The sequence below is a fragment of the Marmota marmota genome, unplaced genomic scaffold, assembly GCF_001458135.2.
Source record: "Marmota marmota marmota unplaced genomic scaffold, marMar, whole genome shotgun sequence".
Classification (NCBI taxonomy): domain Eukaryota; kingdom Metazoa; phylum Chordata; class Mammalia; order Rodentia; family Sciuridae; genus Marmota; species Marmota marmota.
This window is the reverse complement of record NW_025999960.1, coordinates 8,486,756-8,504,402: the sequence shown is the minus strand read 5'-3', so window position 1 is coordinate 8,504,402 and position 17,647 is coordinate 8,486,756. Positions and strand designations below refer to the sequence as shown.

At 34.9% G+C, this 17,647-nt stretch overlaps 1 protein-coding gene across 3 annotated transcripts in view; it reads right to left on the bottom strand.

The window, feature by feature from the left end:
• Pdzrn4 (PDZ domain containing ring finger 4) overlaps positions 1-17,647 on the bottom strand; it is a 367,112-nt gene that overhangs the window by 34,073 nt on the left and 315,392 nt on the right. The gene's annotated exons all lie outside the window — the stretch shown is intronic.

Genomic DNA, 17,647 nt, shown 5'->3' with positions numbered 1-17,647 from the left:
TTCAGGGAAAGATGTGCTAGGGTGTCATAATCCCTGAACAGAACAAGAGATGCTGAAGGAATCATGCTACTCAGGTGAAATGCACAGAGGCAGGATCAAGGCTGAGGATCTCATGTTGCTGTAATGTCAATTGGGTCAGGTAATGAGCATAAAATCCATAGGAGAACAAGGCTTGAGTTGAAAAAAAAAATCAGTATTTTTCAACCCTTAGTGTCTACATCAAATTTATAAAGAAGAAAGAGTTCACCAAACTTTCACACAAAATCCCCGTCCATCCTCAGAGAGGCTCCAACCCACTGTCATTTCAATAGTGCTGCTTTTCACCTGGTCCTGCCGTCTCTATTGTATCTCTACCCTCCACATTTGTAAGCTGTCTTTTCTTTGAATTACTGCAAATAGCCTTTTCAAAAGAAAGTGTTAGTAACATTTCTTTGATATTAGCTATGTGTTTTCTGCAGAGTAAATAGTGGAAAAGAATAGGTCAACCCCTTTGTATCTGATTTGACAAAAGCACCTCTTGGTGACAGTGGCTGCCATGTTTTTCAGCTGGCCATGTTTTCAAAGGAGGTCGGGGAAAGAGAGGCCATCTATAGTTTGGATGCTGTTTAATAATAACAAAACAAAACATTTGGAAGAGGTAAGACATTCACCGGAGAAAGGAAAGTATCTTTTATCTAAATATAAGGAGAATTAGAGACAATATACAGCTAGTATACTATATGGGACAGAGTGAAACCTGGGGGGTGGGGATAAAAGCAAAATCTGAACATTCCTAAAGTGATTCACAGGAGCCCCTTAGGGAATGTATTATAAATTAGGAGTGAAATAAGGTATCATCATCAACTTTGGGGAATAAGTTTTGATGTTAATGATGATCATTGTTTACCCAGTGGGAAACAACGTCATTGGCAACCAACATTCTGAAATATATATGGCACTGTTCAATATTTGGCACAGAAGTTGAGCCATGGCATACTCTGTGAGAATTAAGACACATGGGTAAGGACAAAAGAAGAAAAAGGCCAAATTTAGAGTTATAGGCCTGCAATTTAAGATAAACACAAGGTTATCTAGAACTGAAAATCTGATCCAAATGGCAAAGAGTTCAGTAGAGACTAGAGATTTATTGTCAACTTGGGCTAAAAGTTACTGAAAGAAAGAGATCTAGGGCCTATTAACAAAAACTTCTTTTCAACTTGAGTGGAGATGTTAATCTAAATTGATCAGATTATTCCATTTACTTTGCTTCATGATGGGTGTCTAGAATGATAAGCAATTGAAATTACTTGCAAAAAAATACTGCAAACTCACTGCTTTCTTCATAGGTAGGAGATTAAAAAAATATATAAAAGTTACACAGGTACTACAAAGATTTTGTATTGTAAACATTACATAGGATAAATCTGTGTTCCTGGAATTGAATCAGACAAGGAAATCTTTTCATGTTATTAGATTTTTATAGTCAATGCTTAGACATTGTATAAGAATATACTCTTACAATGACAACCTAAAAATGATATTTCATTTTAAAATCTAATGGTCAATAAGAAAGCTAATAAGATTCATTATTAAAAGATACCTAGTATCCCTCATTTTCAAATTAATACCACAGTACATAATAAAAATAAATTGCCTTATAAATACATACTGATTAATCATAGGTGATAGGCTGATCTTGAATTCATGCATGATTTCATATTTGATTGCTTCTACATTTTGTCACTGACCATAATCCCAAAGTGCCCAAAGAACTCATTTAGTAACATGAATTCTAGATGTTTTCTTTTCTGCCCCTTTTTTTGGAGTAGGCTGTCCTAGTTATTTTTTAATGCCACTCTTCATGATACATGAAATGCATTGCATCTTTATTGTACTGGCAATAAAATTCTAATAACAAGCATTAAAACCAATTAGTAGACCTGAATATCTCCTGATCTGATGAATGAGAAAAGGAGGGTCCACATTTATCTATTTCAGATATTATACATTGAATTCCAGACTGGGTGACGCCTGGCTCTGTGTTGACACAACAGAAATTTGTCAATGCTCCTCAGAGCTTCTCTTTATTTGAAAAGCATTCAGGAACTTTTCCAGCGTGTATTATTAAGGAAACATAAAAGGAAGATTAACAAAGAAGAAGAAGAATAGGAAATAAATAAGCCTGTTGACAAGATGAACTCTATTTCTATCAGCTGGCTACTGGAGCAGGAAATATAGGCTTTTCTAATGAGGCACTGGGTTATTATTGCAAGGTTTTTCTAAGCTATTTTATATTATGGTTGAGGGAGCTTTTCCCATGGTCATTACAACAGGAAATGGTACAATACTTTTAAAGCTGCCAAGATCCTATATGTGCAACAAAAATTGTTTCTCAATATTTTCTCCTCTGTCCTTTTTCTTATTTGGTAAAATAGTTTCTAAGTATAATGAAATCTATACAAATATTTCTGATCTAACCAAGGAAATTCAACTCTAAAAATATATAACAAAAGGTCTGAAATATTGAGGTTAAAGTTTTGTGTTTTATTTATATTTTACCCTTTTCTCCAAAAAACGTATAGTACTTGATGAGATTTCTTACCAAGTAGAAAAGCATGCATTGTAAGTACACACTCTCAGAAGGGAGAAAATTCATTCTGGAAAGATAGGAACATTCTGACATACTGCAGGGACTCCTACCAAAAGTATATACCTTATTTTATGTCAAAATTTCATACCTATGTTTTCTAGTTAAATCATAGATATTTGCCTGTACTCATGCGATTAATAATTAATAGTGCACTGTACTATTTAACACTGACATTGTGTTACCATCTATCATTAAAAATTGCAGAATAAGTGATGGTATAGACTTTTGAGAGCTGATAAATTTTTGTAAGAATTTACACTCACATACATATCAATTTTTTATTCTAAATGGTGTGATTTTTCCAGTCACTGATACACAGGTGCATAATTATTTTTGAATAATCACATTCACAATTGGTATCATTTTAAAGGCATTATAGAGTATTTTACAACATTTGGACATCAGATTAATTTAAAATTATTTATTTGTTAAAATTATTTTATGGTTATTTGTCCAACTCTTTTATAAATTGTTTTTGCTTTGGGTCTTTGAAGAGTAGACATGTTTCTCTATTTGTTGTTAATGAAATTAATCTGATCATTTTATCCATTTGAAAATTAATATCACCGCATTACCCTTTCTGCAGTCCATGTTGTAGCTACAAATAAAAATTGTATCAAAATTAACCAGAAGTATATAAAAATCTATTATTTATATATAAATTATATATATATATAAATTATAGATAGATAGATAGATAGATAGATAGATAGATAGTTTCTTTCCTTCATTTCTTTTTCTTTCTTCCTTCCTTCTTCCTTTCTTGTCTATGCTGGGGACTGAAACTAGGGCTTTATGCATGCTACCACTAAGGAACACCTCCAGATCACCATGTAATTTCTAGCAGCAAAGTATACTAAATGTCCCCAATTTTCACAATACAGGAATTCTTACATAATTGAAGGAATATCTAAACAACGAATATTATGGTTCTAAAGGACTTTCAAAAATGGGACATGATCATGACAAATCACTAAGTAAAAAAATAGTAATATTTTATATGATGCATGATGTCATTTTAGAAACATCTTTTATTCAAAGAGAGTTTTAGAAGATCATGTTACAGTGGTTAGCTCTCCAGTGCTGTTTATTTTGGCAACTACTTGCTTTTTAATGAATTCTTGTATTTCCAACATTTTTGCTTCAAGCATGTATTTACTTAGAATTAGAAAAATAAGTATCAACAATACAATATTGATCATTTACCATCAAAAAGGTAAATAATGGTTGCTATAAACATCATGGATGCCTACAGATCTCTATTCTTTCCTTCTATCTATCTTGTCTACTGTAAAGCATTGATTTTAAAAAATTAGAAAAAATGCAATTTGATTGATTTGGTGGGATGAGAAGAAACCAAGCCAACACCAAAGTACCAGTATTTTTGGTAGAAAGCTCAACTAGCATTATAGGTACAATTGCCTAAGCCATGAGAAATAGAGAAAACTACTTAGTAGAATAGGATCTTTGGAAAATGTGCTTTACCTAATAAGGAATAAAAGCAGGAAATGAATATTCAGTTCGTAAGAGTCTGCAATTTCAAATTGTTGCATAGCTAAATGCAAAAAAGAAGTTATTTCATCTTTACCCAAAGGAGGTATAAACACTCAAAACCTCAGTTATTTTTATGCCCAGAGTTCAGCCAAGCTTTTTGGCTACAGCATGTTTGAGCCTGAAGTTCTCTGTGCTGGTAGCAGAACCAAAGCTGCACATGAGCAGTTTGGACTTGCTGACTCTTCAGAAAGCTGCTCTTATTCCTGAGCTGGCTTATGACCTTATCACTTTGCCAGTGAGCCAGGTTTAGGTCTGCAGGATTACTTATTATTATACACTTTGGTCTCTTGAAGATAATGGTCATTGAATACAAAATGATTCTCTTTCCCCTCTTCATTTCTACTCCCTCTGTCACTGCAATAGCTCTTCTCCACCTGTTTTACTCTCTCAATTCCATCTGAAACATTGCTGCCTGATTAATCTCTGTGTAAATCCTTAAGCACACCTTTCCATGCTAAAAGCACTGAATGGTTCTCAGTGATTACTGAATTAAGTCCAAACTCCTCGGACTGACACTGAAGACCTTCTCTTCTCTGACCCCAAAACTTTGCCCTAACATCCCCTACTATTCCACTCAGGGATCTGATGACTTGGGCCAACTGACGCAAGAACCATTTTCTGTATCTGTCCCTTCCTCCAAATGAATGCCAATTCACTTCCTACCCTGATTAAATTTCTAGCTATGATTTAAGATCTAGTGAAATACAAACTTCCAAAGGGTGTAGAAAATACACATGACTTTGTATCTCAGTGTTGATTGCAGGGCTTTTCCAGTAATGAGTGCTTGGTGCCTCTTTATTTAAATGCATATATTTAAATCACATATTTACCACAGTCTTTTTTTTTTTAATGGCCCAGAAGTGCTCTCCAACTCTCCAAGTATGCAGAAGTCTCTGCATCTTTAGCTCAGCACATATCACGCTTGATTTTACATCATTCTTAAGAAGGACAGGGATGATGCCAGCTTCAGGGGTCTATGTTTTCACACTAGGATTTAGTTGCATGTAAATATATCTAGAAAGCTAGTGTTAGGTGGCCTGCTCACACCTATTTGTAAGAGGGCTTCAGGGTCTGCCTGTGAGAAAATATTTGGATGGGACTTCCATATTTGTCAGTGTGTTGAGCAAGCTACTCTGAACCTTCCTGCTGAAAACCATAAATAGGGGACCAATAGTAATGAGTTAAGGTACAAATCTGAAGAATACTCAAGAAGTAGATTTTAATAGTATCTATTAAAAGATTTAAGAATCTTTTAAAATCTATTAAAAATCTTTTTAATAGATACTATTTTAAGATCATTTTTATTTCATAGGAAAACTGAGCAGAAGGTATAGAGATCTTCCATATACTCCCTTCCTCCACCCATACATAGCCTTTCCTATTATCAGTGTCTCCTAATCAGAATGGGAGAATATTAATAAACCCCCATCAACATGCAATGACCCCAAATCCATAGATTCTATTGGGGTTCACTCTTGTGTGCATTTTGTGGGTTGAACAAATCTATAATGACATTATGAGTCTTGGAGTCTCATACACATGGTATTTTCACGACCTTAAAAGTCCTTTGGGATCTGTGCCTATGTATCCTTTCCTCCCCATTAATGTCTGAAAGCCAGATTATTTTACTATCTCCATAGTTTTGCCTTTTCAAACAGTTTGAGCCATACAGTATGTGAACTTTTCTGACAGCCTTCTTTCACTTAGTCCTATGCACCTGTGTTTGCTTCATGTCCTTTCATGGATTGGTAGTTGATTTCTTTTTAGTGCTAAATAATACTCCATTGTCAGGATACACCCAAGTTATACCATTCACCTACTGAAGAACATCTTGTTTGCTTCCAAGTCTTGGCAATTAAGGAAGTTAATTTTAACCCTATAAGTATTTTGTGATTTAAGTAAACCTATGCCACAATATTGATGGTATCATAGGATGTGAAGGGCAGAAGACAAAGATTTAGGTACCATACAAAGTGCATTGTCTAATAGGAGACCTCAGAAATGAAGCTGTGAATCCCCAAAGCTAGACTTTTCATGTAATGGTAAGTAAGAAAGGCACCATCACCATCCCAGAGGACTGAACAGAAAATTGTCTATCAAGAATTTATTCTTGAGTATAAGGGAAACTTTCATTCATTTGAGAAGGTGCAATAACAAGCTGGTTCTCCTGCAAACCTCATGGAGACTTGCAGCTCAAATTCTCACTGCATGAACTGAACCTAAAACAGTTTGAGCTGATAATTGAGCTTAAACTAGCTAGGAAGGTGATTTCCTCAGCAGTCTAGAAGGACTGAAACTTAACACTTTCTGACTAGAGAAATTCAGATCTCAAAGGACTCCAGAGACAAAATTAGAATAAGCTTAGATTTCAACGTTTTAAAGCAAGCAAAATATTTTAAAAACAGGAAAAGAAAAAAAGCATGATAAGTGAGATGCAGAATGAGGAAAAAGAAAAAATAAAACAGGCATAATTGCAAAGCCATTAGAAATACAGAGATATCATAAAATAAATGAGAAAATATTGCAAATATGATTAAAAAGTGAGTGTAAAAACAGCCACCAGGAAAAAAACTTTTGGAAAATGAAAATCATAATAATTGAAGTTAAGATTTATTGGATGTGTTTGACAGATTAGATATACTTAAGGAGAGAATTCAACTAGAAATTAGACAAACTTGACAAAATTTCTTGAATGTATATAAAGAGACAAAGAGGGGAAAACTAGGAAATAAAAATTAAGAAACATGGAGATAAAAACTGAGAAAGTTCCAGAAATGATGAAAAGTAGCAATCCACAGATTTAGGAATCGTGTCTTCATGCAGTGGAGCAGCATCTTTACTATGCTGAGATGAAACTTCTGCTGACCCAGGGGTCTATATCTAGGGAAAATATCCTTTTGGAATAAGAGTAAAATCAAGGCATTTTTTTCAGAAACAAAACAGAAAAACATTTTGCCAGGAGCAGACTGTTACAAATGGAAACTAAATGTTATACTTCAAGTTCAGAAGGTAAACACAGATGGAAGGTCTGGGATTCAAAAAGAAATAAAGAGCAAAGGCAATTGAATCAAATTTGAGATGTGTATGACAACTCATAATGGCCTAAAGAGCTAAAATAGAGACAAAATTTAAATATTTATGAGGGCAACATAAGACAGGGGGGGTGCTTAAAGTGTGTTTTGAACACTTATATTGCTGAAAGTTGAAAAAAATATAAAAATGGACAATTAGTATTTCTAATACTGCAGTAAAAGAATAGAAAAATATGTATACTTCCAATCTGGCAGAGCAAAACGTGAATGAAAAAAGCAATCAATTCACATAAAAGATAAGCAAGGAAGTAAAGAGAAACACAGAAAAGATAAAACAAATGAAATACAGTCTACAGTAATGTAATCAAATTCAAATTTATGAATAATGATAAGTATAAGTCAAATAAATGATAGTTAAATGACAAAATAGAAATGCAAACAAACTAGCAAAACAATCTGCTACCACTAGCAAAACAATCCTAACTACACAAAAGTGTACAAGAAACAATGGCAATGGTTATAAGAAATGCATCTAAAACATATTAAATGAGAAAAGAAAAAAGTCTGTTTTCCAAAAGATATAAACTATGAAATATGAAGAGAAAGCTGGTATAGCTATGTTATAAAGTGAAATATACCCTTTGACACAGAGTATCATAAGAAAAAATGAGGATTAACACACAAGCCCATGTGCACAGACACACAGTTTAAAATATGTTGACCAGGAAGAAATAGAAACATTCCAGACTTGGGTGTGCCTTGAAAAATGATCTCAAATTTTAGAAAGTAAAAATGACAGAAGTAGACATAGAAATTGGCAAATATTACTATAATGCTAATTGATAGATAAATCAGGCAATGAATCTTCAAGGATACAGAAAGTTGAGCCATATGATTAACAAGCTTGATTTAATGTACAGCTATTGAACATTATCCTCTCATATATGTGGAATATACATATTATTTTCAAGCACGAATGAACCTTTTATGAAAATATTCTGCTTAATAATAGCAAGCACATACATTCAATTTTTGTTAGTCAGTGTTGCAAGCACTTTAGAATACATTTAATCCACACAACCATTATAGGGTCTGGTATATAAATATCCCCATTTTACATATAAGGCATAGAGATTTTTCCCAAGTAATATAATCAGAAAATGTAAGAGTTGGGATTCGAGAGTCTTTGCTCTTAGCTACTATGCAGTACTTCAGAAAAATATGCACTGTTTGGGAATAAAGCTAATAAAAAGATGCATAAGCACCTTATGGAAAAACTCATAAAATCTACTTACAAACATTAAAGAGGATCTAGAGAAAAGGAGAACTCTTGTTAAAAACTGGAAGAATTAATGGTATAAAGATGTAATTCTTCTCCAAATGATGTGCAGATTCAAACTCCTCATAACCCTGCTGTAGACTTGCAAAGTTAATTTGAAAATTTATGCGCACTAGCAAAAGACAAAGAATAGAGAAAATACTTATAAAGAAGACTAAAGTAAGAGCATTATCCAGTCAACCACCAAAACTGCGGATAAAGTTATGGAACAGTTTAAGAAGGTGTAGTACTGCACAAAGTTTAATAAAATGACCAATGGAACAGATTAGAGGGACCAGAAACAGACTTACACATACATATACAGAAATGTGATTTATGAGAATTGTAATCACATATCCAGCAAAAAATGGACTTTCAATGGGTAGTACTGAGAGAATATAACATGTATACTAAATTTGGGCCCCCAACACACTACAGTAAAAAACAAACTCTGTGTAGATTAGAGATTAAGGTAAAAACCGCAAAATTATTTAAAAAAAATTAGAATACAAGGAGAAGCCACTTTTTATTGGGGCAGAAAGTATTTCTCAAACTAGGTAGAAAAATACACTGTAAAGAAACATGTTAATATATTTTACTGCTTTAACATTAGGAACTTTTATTTATTAGAGATACCATGAAAAAATAAAAAACAAATCATAACCTGGGAAATGATATTTGCCACATAAAGGATTGATTCCAAAATACAGAAAATGCTAAAAAAACTATAAATGAAAAAAATTGACATAAAAATGAACAAAAGACTTTGAAATGAGATTATAAGGAAGCAGAAAACTGAATAGGCCAATAAACATATGAGAAGATGATCAACCTCTTCAGTCACCTGGGAATGGAGATTTTAAGACACAATAAGTTACCTACCATTTTAAGCTAAATGGACACAATTGAAAATATGGAGAATCAATGTCTGTTGAAGCCAAGTATTTTTGAGGATGCGGTGCAACTGAGAACCTCAATACTGCCATGAATTAGAATTGGCTCAATCACTCACTGTCTAAGAAATATTAAGGTGTACATATCTTATGCTCATGAGTCGCCCAGAGACCTTTCCTAGTATGTACCAGTCTGTTCATAAGAGAATGTTCATAGCAGCTCTGTGACATTGCAAAACTAGATCACTTCAATGCCCACCAAGAGACTATATAAAACTGTGTCACTCTCATAAATGTGAATTTGATAGAGCAATGACTATGAGTGAATTATAGCTGCACAGAACAACTGGGATGAACTAGGTTCATAATTTTGAGGAAAAAAACAGCAGGTTTCAGAAGCTTACATTCAGTATGGTTTTATGTATATAAACACACAAAGTAAAAGAACATATTGTTTAGAGCTACAAAGTTATATGGCAAAATTATAAACATAAGCAAGATAGTGGTAAACACAAGATTACTTCTGTGGGAGAAGGTAAGGAGAAGCTTAGGGAGAGGCATGCATAGTACTGCCATGACATGGTAATGGTCTTCCTCTAGAACTGTATGTCGGGTAGATGGGTGTTCACTGCACCTTTATTTGAAAGAAAGTTGACATTGTAGCATAGTATTGCTTGCTCAGATTATTTCAGACCTGCCATTACAGTCTTATTCCACCATCCTAAAAGTATAGTAGAAAACAAGTAAAAATAAAAGACCCATTTCAGCTCTTTATGACCCTGGAAGCTTGAAGTCAGGGGCTACCAGGAGGTAACTGTTGGAACATGGCATCGTGTGTATGCAGTGATCCGAGTAATCCATCTGCGCCATGCAGAAATGGAGACAGGAAAAGAGAGAGGGCAGCAGAACAATGGATCCACCAGAGGTCAGGATCAGCATAGTTGAAGCCAAAGAAAGGAAAATGTCAGACTTTATGAAGTAGCAACAAGGCAGTCATAGAGCACATATGAGACATATCCTGAGGATTCCTACAATCTTCTGGAAGGATTTTGAGGGGTGACTTGAGGATCCCCCGCAAAACTAGAGGAAAATGTAGAGTCAAAAAAAATACTGTTTACTTACTGTCTCTGTTTTAGCTAAAGCTAGGCATTTTCTAAGAAAACTGGGTAGCTGTTATTTGTTCACTGATAATGAATAATAGATATTCAGAGGGCATAGATTATATATTTCTTTCACCCCAATAGTACCTGATACAATGTAAAAGAAAAAGACTATTTGCACAAATGCATAAATCCAACAGAATTCCTGTAAAACGACTTTTAACTGTCTCTAAATTTAGATATTAGGGACCACTGTTTTTGAAAATAAAAGAAGGTGCATGATTTGTTACACTTAAGTGCTCTTCCGTTAGTCTCCTAATACCATTAGGTGCATGCAAATTTTACTCAATGTCTACTCTAGGACAAGTATGTGTGTGTGGAAAGAGGCTTGTGCAACAACTGGTGCCTACGAGTTCACAAAGGGGACAAGAAACCAGGGTAATATATATAGAGAGAGTAGTTTATATATACATGGAAATCCAGAAATAATCATTCTCTCTCTCTCTCTCTCTCTCTCTCTCTCTCTCTCTCTCTCTCTCATACACACACACACACACACAACCCTCTTGAATATGTACCAGCCCTAAATGGCTTAGTCCTTTCCAGCTTGGCAGTGCCAGTGGTATCAGCACTCCAGGAAGTCACTCTCTGAATGCTCCTGGCTAAAATGCAAAGATTCTGCAAATTACTTCTATAATGGGCAATGGAGAGGAAAAACTGGATGAAATTCAACATAGGAAAAGCCAATTTGCGTACTCTAAAATGTTTTCTAATGATGGAATCTATTAGGTCTTGGAATAATCTCAGCAGGAAGATGTGAAGTCTGTATCAAAGAAGGAAGGTTAAAAACCTCAATGAAAAATCTGGTGTAAACTTTCAACGAGGCAAATACCTGCAGCAGATGAAAGGCAGGACTTTGGGAATACGACCAGGCTCGTAACGACTGTTGAAAACTTGTGTGTGTGTGTGTGTGTGTGTGTGTAAAGAGAAAACCTTGGAAATCACTACTGTGTGCTGGAAAGTAAAGGGAATTATATTTCAAAGAATTATTCTTTGTTTTCTAGGAAAGTAAACTCTATTTAATCTTGAAAAATATGGTTTCCTGAAGTCAAAAGAACAAGAGGCAGGATGGAGTGGCAGTGAGAAGCAAAGGGTATAACCTGATGCAATTAGGCTTTGTCTAACTGTTCCAAGTGTCTCACTTCAAGAAAATGTTCATTTTAAGAACTTTCGAGTTTCCACTAAGAATGCAAGGTTTGGTAATGACCACGCAGGGGATAAACCTAAGTCCTTCACTTGCTCTCTTTAGGCTCCAGGTCTTTCTTTCCAGCAATGTGTTCATGTACATAGATAACCAAAATCCCATTGTAAAAATAAAAGAAACATTTTTGTGTGTTCAGGGTGCACTGTGGACTTATCAGCACAGGTGCAGTCCTTTGAGACTTTCAGTTCTCTCCCTCACAAAAGCAGAAGATGAAATTTAAGTGCCTTCTTGTGTATTTAATTTAAAAATACCAGCCACTCCATTGTTCAGAACTAAGTCCTTAAAAAAAAAAAGGCTCCTTATTCCTCAGACACCTTCCACGCATGAGGTAATGAACATTTTAGGATTTTAAAAGTAAGCTTCACAGTAATCCCTTGAGCTTTTCTGTTTCATGGAATTTACTACCTATTTTGCTAAATGCCTACAGAGAATTGGTCAAGTTCATGCTTTTACTTTTTAAAGCTATTGAAACCCTTCGGTTGTGAAAAGAGCCTAATGAAAGTAGCCTCTTTATCCCCGCTGCACTCATAGACTAGTTTGAAATGAACATCTCACATAGGTAGACGCAGCCTCAATGCATTTTGGGGCTATTTGGGTGGAAATAAGGAAGTCTTGGAGCGAGACAGACCATTCTAGAGGTAAACAGGCTGCAAGTGCTGGCAGCTGTGCTGTTACAAATAAGACTGCATTCCCCACTGTTGGCTCTCACTTATCAATTTTGACATGTGACTGTCTTGACTGTGTGGAACATTTATCAAAGAGGACAAATCATGCTGGATGTCAAGTTTGCCAGAATGACTTTGGTCAGCAGTTGACTAGGAAGAAAATCAGACTCATAGCCACTTGTCATGCAGGGGAAATGTAACAGTCTACCTGGATCGCTTGTGCTAATTTTTAAGAGCCACGTATTTACTCATTTGAATCTATCCCTTCCCATTCACAACACTTTAATTACATTCCTTTTCATATTACACCTAGGATCTAAAAAAAATGGTACTTTATTTGGCTTTCTTCTTTGGGTTTTGTTTCTCCAAATTTGTCCTCCACATTCCTACAAAAATGGGTCTCACGTGCAATCCTGGCAACTTGGGAGCCTAAGGCCAGAGGCTGAGGCAGGAGGTTACCAAGTTCAAATCCAGTCTCAGCAACTTAGTGAGGCCCCAAACAACTTAGCAAGACCCTGTCTCAATAAACAAATAAATAAGTAAATAATAAAAAGTGCTGGGGATGTGACTCAGTGGTTGTGCACCCCTGGGTTCCATTCCAGGAACATAAAGCAAAAAAGAAAATCAGGTCTATCTAGAATACTAATTTGACCTCCATCATGCCTCTTCTGACATGGAATTGTCTTGTCTTCCCATTATCTGTAGTCTAAAATCCGAGTTCCTCATTATAATATAATAGGCTTTTTCTTATCTGGTCCAGCCTCATTCTTTCTTTCTTTACGTCTTATAACTCTCCAGTTAGATGGTGCCATTTGCAATTCTTGTCCTTGCCTTAAATATTAGCCTGTTCAAAATTCTGCTCGGGTATCATTTCCTCTTTGGCTGTTCCCCAGAGTCAGTCACTGGCTTCTCTGTACTGCATTTGTATTTTATTTTTGTGAATGCCTCACAGTAGTGTAATTATATATGCCTTCCTGTTTCCACATTGACACTGTGAGCTTCTTAACAGAAGCTTATTTATTTTGGCTTATCAACACTCAGCACAGAATCTGAAATACTCTATTGCTCAGAACTACTTATTTCTGAACTTAATTGGGTCACTATGACTTTCATATAGCTGAAAGGAAAGCATCATTGTATCATAATGTAAGTGGAAGTCATTTCAAAATCTTTGGATATAAAGCAACATTTAGTCTGATATTACAAATGAAAAATTTAAAAGTTTCATATTTAATCACATATTATGGGAACACCATGATCTGTGTTTGCATACATAAGGATTGAGAACATACAGTACAATTTAAAATCTTTGACTCTCATGTGCATAAAGTTGTAAAACTAAGGACCAAGACATTTCTGATAGTAATGTTTGTATGAAACTTAAAAAGCAATAAAACACTTGGATATTTTAGTAAATATTGGAGTTTTGTTATATGTGTCTTTGTAGTAATTTATATTTAATAAGAAGAGCTAATATTCTCTTAGGACTTTCCTCACATTTCCTATTCCAACATTTTTCAAATCTTTTCAATTTTGCCTCTTAAATATATATTTCAGATCCATTCCCTTCATTTTTCACTGCTGCTACTACAACTACTAGTGCTTCCTATACTCTAGTCTAAAAAATAAAACTAATGCTTCACTCATCTTCTTTTAAAATACATAAGAAGTCATTTCACGGAAACATGGAACATGTAACTGATATTAGGGACATGCAAAAATGGAAAAAAAGGAGTCAAATTTGAAAGAGAGAACAGGAATAATTAGATACTAGTTGTGTCAGTCAACTTTTCATCACTGTTACCAAAATACCTCATGAGAAGAATCTAGAGGAGGAAATGTTTGGGTTTTTTTTTAGGCTCATGGTTTCAGAGGTTGGCTGATTTCGTTGCTCTGGACTGGAGGTGAGGCAGAAAATCATGGTGGAAAGATACGGTAAAGGACAGCACGTAAGCCATGAAGCACAGAGGAAGAGAAGGAGGGTCCTGGACGGATAGGGTCCATGCCACACCCCAGTGACCTACTTCCCTTAGCCATACCCATTACCTATATTTGTCACCAAGTAGTCCATTCAAATTATTAATCCATCAAATGGATTAATCCATCAATGAGGTTACAGTTTTTGTAATCTAAATCATTTCACTTCTGAACATTCCTGCATTGCCTAACACATGAGCTTCTTGGGGGGACATTAAAGACCCAAATCATAACAGTAGTAGAGATTATCATTTTTCTCTCATGCTTTAAAATCTCAGAATATGTAAGAAAATCATATATTTTAAAAGACTAACAATCATGCTTTAAAATAGGACAGGCAACACTTATTGGATTGGCAACAGTGAGAAATCCCTAGAAGATGAAAAGCACAAGTGATTATGTTAAAGCCTGAAGCTCAAACAAGATAGAATGAGAACTAAGAGGCTTATTCTCCTGCAACACTGAACCAGAGAGTTGCTGAGCTTGGAGCTTCCAGAAACATAGAAGGTTAAGGGTGAGAGGCACACTGGGGATTCCTTCAGCCCTATTTGTCAACCAGCTCACAATACTAAGAACTATAGGTCAGCTTAAACCCTTCCATATCCCCAAGACATATGATTTTGGCAGCCCAAAACTTAGAATAGGATGATGTCCAGGTACACCTGTCAGAATTAGAAGGAAGGGCAGTAAGGTATTATGAACAGAGGAGAAAGTACATTTCAAGAGTATGTAGATAGCCAGCAGCACCAAACATCATGGAGAAGAAAAAGAAGTAGAAGGCATAAGTGGAATTGGTAATTCAGCATCACTCTTCCTTCTCAAATCAGATTTTTAATGGGTTGAAGAATGAACTTCTTAAGAAGTGACAGAGAATCAAACTATTCTTTTAATGAAAAGAACAGGGAAGAGATCCAAATAGTCTTAAGGCATTTTTTTGTCCCCTCTCTCTTTTTAAAAATAAAGACACTTAAATAAATTTGGGCCTACTGTGACTCTAAGAGCATTAGTCCTTGTGTGCAGCTCATAAGTCCTGCTTCAGGTGTTTTTTCTCAGACCTTATCACCCATAGACATAGTTTCTTTACTTAAGACTCTTTTTTGTTTCTCTTTCTTCATTAATATTCTCCACTAGGGGAGATGAAATTGAGACTTAGGAATGATTAAATGATGGAATACAGTGGTACATAATTTTTTTTTTCTCTCTCTCTCACACATACCCTCCATCATCTCTATAAGTTGTGTCTGTATACATGCACACACATATATACGTTTATATGTAGTATGTATATATTTATTATAATAATATACGTTTCAATCATTATACTAGATGCTCTCAAATATTATCCTCTTATTTTTATTAAATATGTATTATTAATATTATCTTTACATAGATGAGAAACCCAAGATGCAGAGGGGTCCCACATGTAATAGGCAGTGGAGTAGGATAGTTTGATTTGAGCTCACTTCAGGCTAATTCCAAAAACAGCTAAGTAGAATTTCTCCTCAACAGTGATAAAAAATTAGATTTCTAATTTGTTAGAACTAAATTTCGAAAGGTTATCTTTGGCAGTTTTATTTTTCTCCTCCTCCTGCTCCTCCTTTTAAAAAAATGTCATTTTCTCTCTCTGGGATTTCCTCATCCAGACCTCATTTTCCCCTGAGCACTGCATTCCAATAACCCCCTGCCCAGCATCTGCATATGTAAGTTTATGAGGCATCTCAAACTTATGCCCAAAGCTTAACTTCTTGGTTTTGCCCCCTACACCACACATTTCCCTCCTTCAATTTTCCTCGTCTTTTTTTTTTTTTTTTTTTTTGCTATCTCAAATTCAAAGAGAGGAGCTACTTTCATTCCTGTTTTCCTAATTCCCACAATTAGTCACAACCACAATTCATCAGCAGTCATGTCTGCCATGCCTCAAAAATATATACTGAATTAACTCTCCCCTTGTACCAACTATCCAAATCCTGTTCCCACAAGGATTAACATGATCAGTTCCTACTACCTCTGTGTCCTTACCAAACTTGACAGCCTATTCCCCAAATGGTAGCCAAAGTAATATTTTAAAAATAAAAATTAGATAATGCCATACCCTTCTTAAATGCTTTTAATATCTTTCTTTTGACCTTAGCATAAAATCTGTGAGCCTTATGATTTGCAAGGCCCTTAATGATCTGGCCAATAATTCTACTCTGTCTTCTATAAGCTGTACTCCAAAGGATCCTGGCTTTGGCATAGTGAGTCAAGCTCTTTCTTTCCTAAGGGACTTTGAACTTTCCATTTAGCTTCCTTTTGTGTAGATGAACAGGTGCTGGGGAGCCAGGCTGCTGCAACAGGACCACCATCTCCTCTGCCACCCAGCTGTGACTTGGTTCCTGACTTTTTTCTCCTTTAGTTCCCTTATATGTAAAATGGGTGTAATTATAATTCCTACCTCATCCATTTGTAGTAAAGCTTAAATGAGTCAATATTAAAAAGTGCCATTGGGATTTTTTTCCCATGTCTTTTTTTATTCTTATTAGTTACACATGACACTAGAATGCATTTTGATACATCATGAATAAATGGAGTATAATTTTTCATTCTTCTGGTTATACGTGATATAGAATCACAATGGTTATGTAGTCTTATATGTACATAGGGTAATAATGTCAGATGCATTCTGCTATCCTTCCTACCCCAATAAACTTTCCCCTTCTGCCATTGGGATTTTGAAAGGAATTTCCTCCGGTGTATGAACCTTCTAACGATATTAATTCTTCTAATTCCTGAGAAGGAGATGTCTTTCCACTTATCTGTGTCTGCTTTGATTTCTTTCATATGTGTATTTTTTTTTAAAAAAAATCAGTGTACAAGTCTTTTTTCTCCTTGGTTAAGTCTATTCCTAAAAATTTATTATTTTTGATGCTATTATAATAGGATTGTTTTCTTATTTTCTTTCTCAAATTGTTTATTTTATTGAAATGCAACTGAATTTGTGTGTTAATTTTGTATCCTACAGCTTTCCTGAATGTTTATGCCATAGATAGTGGTGATGGTTTTGCCAATATTTGCTCATCTTTAATCTCATCAACTTACATATGTTGAATATTCACAGCTTTTTGTATGTCATCCACTTCTTTATAGTTGCTTAAAAGTGGATGAATAAGGAAATTTTATCAGAGCTTTACAGCAAGAAATAATTAATGTTGGTGATTATTATTATTCTCTGAGGT